Raw genomic sequence first — 2,206 nt, 5'->3', positions numbered from 1 at the left:
TGAGCCTTTCAAAAGCGACAGCTGGAAATTAGGCACCTGAGTCCTGCAGACATTTGCTGGAGTTTGGCTGTGCTGAAGAATGGAGCTTTGGGGATGAATTTGTATAAACCCCACCAGGTTAGGGCTTTCCCAATCTCTGAAGAGCATGGTACATGCCTCACCATTTACGATTACTACTTGCAATAAAATTTGGTTTATGATTGGACAGTTTTTATTCCCAGGGAAAGCACATGTGGCAAGGCCATGTCTCATGAGTTTAAACAATCATCCTTAAACGTTTTCATTTTGTGAAGCTCATGTTTGCCTTGTGCATCGAATCCATTCTAAAAAAATGTTTCTCAGTTATTTAGATGGCTAAAAAGTTCCCATACCTTAGCTTATCCTGCACAAAACAGCTAAATGCTCTTGCATTTTCTATCTACTGTGAAGAGCTGTTAGACCCCTCATGATGAATTGAAATATAAATGAATTTCCTACATTTGTGGCTGCAACTTGCTATTATAAATAATGCAAGTGGATGCTTGTTGAGTGGAGTACATTATTTTTTAAAGAAATGGTCGTGAAGAGTGTGGCAGAAAGGCACTTTTGGTTGGCTTGTGGCACATGATAACAGCCTAGTGAGAAGTGTCAGTAAGTCTGTGGACTCACCGCTCTCCTTATATTCATAACCTTTGTCTTACGTACAGCTTCTACTCCAAAATGGCAGTCTGGTGTTACTTTGGCTAGAAATGAGAATGTTTTAAAACTAGATTTCATTTCAGAAGTTGTGGCAGAAAAGTGAGAAACGTACTGTATAAATTCTTGGCAGGGACCATAGGAAGAAATGCTTTCCACAGAATACAAAGTGAGGGCTGGATTTGAAATCAGTGAAGCAACAAAGTTGATTCCTAATACCGAGGACACTGTAAATACTTAATGTAGAAATTTATCATTACTTAAAGTAAAAATAAATATGTATTTGATTTTTTTTTTTTTTTTTTTAATATTTGGCAGCTGCATCTAAGAACTGCATCCTTAATTGTAAATACCTGGAGAGTCAGATATGCTTGCATAATTTTTTGCAAGGCTTGGCTTATATCCTCCTCTAGCCAGCAAAAACCTGCTGCTGCTTTTAGAAATAAGAAACACATAAAAGAAGGTCTGAAGATATCAGACAAAAAGAAAAAAAAAGTCTGGCCTGACATTAGTAGGATTTGTCACATGCTTCATATTTTTCTCTGAAATATTTTAAGTTGCAGCTCAGGCAGCAACATTTTGTGTGATGGGAATCTAAATACTTTCATTCTAGATTTATTCTCTAATAACTAAGGTGGGAATGATTGTATTCTTTATTATGTGTAAAATTTCATTTTTTTTTTTTCCAGAAAAGTACATATGTTAAAAGCTTTAAAAAATAAAAAATATCCTTGTTCTTTATGGCACTGCATTTTTCTCCCCCATTTCTTTTACTCTTCACTTCCAGTTCTGACTGCTTGGCTCAGGCACTGGGAGTTTATCAAAATAAAGAATGTTTTGTTTGGCGTGTGAACATCAGCTGTGAAATGACTACATGGAAACGGCAGTGAAAAATACATCCTTGATTGTCATCAAGCATTGAGGATTTGTTTTGTTTGTGGGTTTTAAACTGACCATTGGGTCTGCATGCTACAAAAAGACCCTGCAGCTCTGGGGCTGACCCATGTCAGTGAGAGGTCTGGGGAGCAGCAAGGCCAGTGCTGGGATTTGGGAGCCCATGCAGCCTGGAGCAGTAAGCCATGCTTCTGCAGTCATTTCAATCTAGCTTGAGCCCGTGGTAGTATGCTTTCCCACATCTGGCTCTGATGATGTATGTGGTATCTAGCATGCAGTGAGGTGCTGAGTTTCTCAGAGAAAGCCAATTGACAGCTGTGGGGCCCCGCTAAGGATGTCTGGGGCTGCTGCTGTGCCACAGCAATAGGTGCAGTGCCACTTCTTGCAGGAGAGGACACGTTCTGGGGACGTTTTATCTTCTGCTCTCTGTACTGAGCCTGCTGTGGGGGTGAACTTGATAAACGTGCTTTTTCAGATGATGGTGATGATGGACGAAAAAGGCTGCCATGAAATCACAACGAGAACCTCTCCCTCTCTTTGCCTTGCACTCTGCCTTCATTTATCTCAGAAGGCTTGAATTGCAATCCTGTTGCTATTAACCTTTCAGCTGCTGGCACTTTACCCAGAACGCTCAGCT

This window comes from Tetrao urogallus (genome assembly GCF_951394365.1).
Source record: "Tetrao urogallus genome assembly, chromosome: 14".
Lineage (NCBI taxonomy): Eukaryota > Metazoa > Chordata > Aves > Galliformes > Phasianidae > Tetrao > Tetrao urogallus.
Note: the sequence above shows the minus strand (reverse complement) of the source record.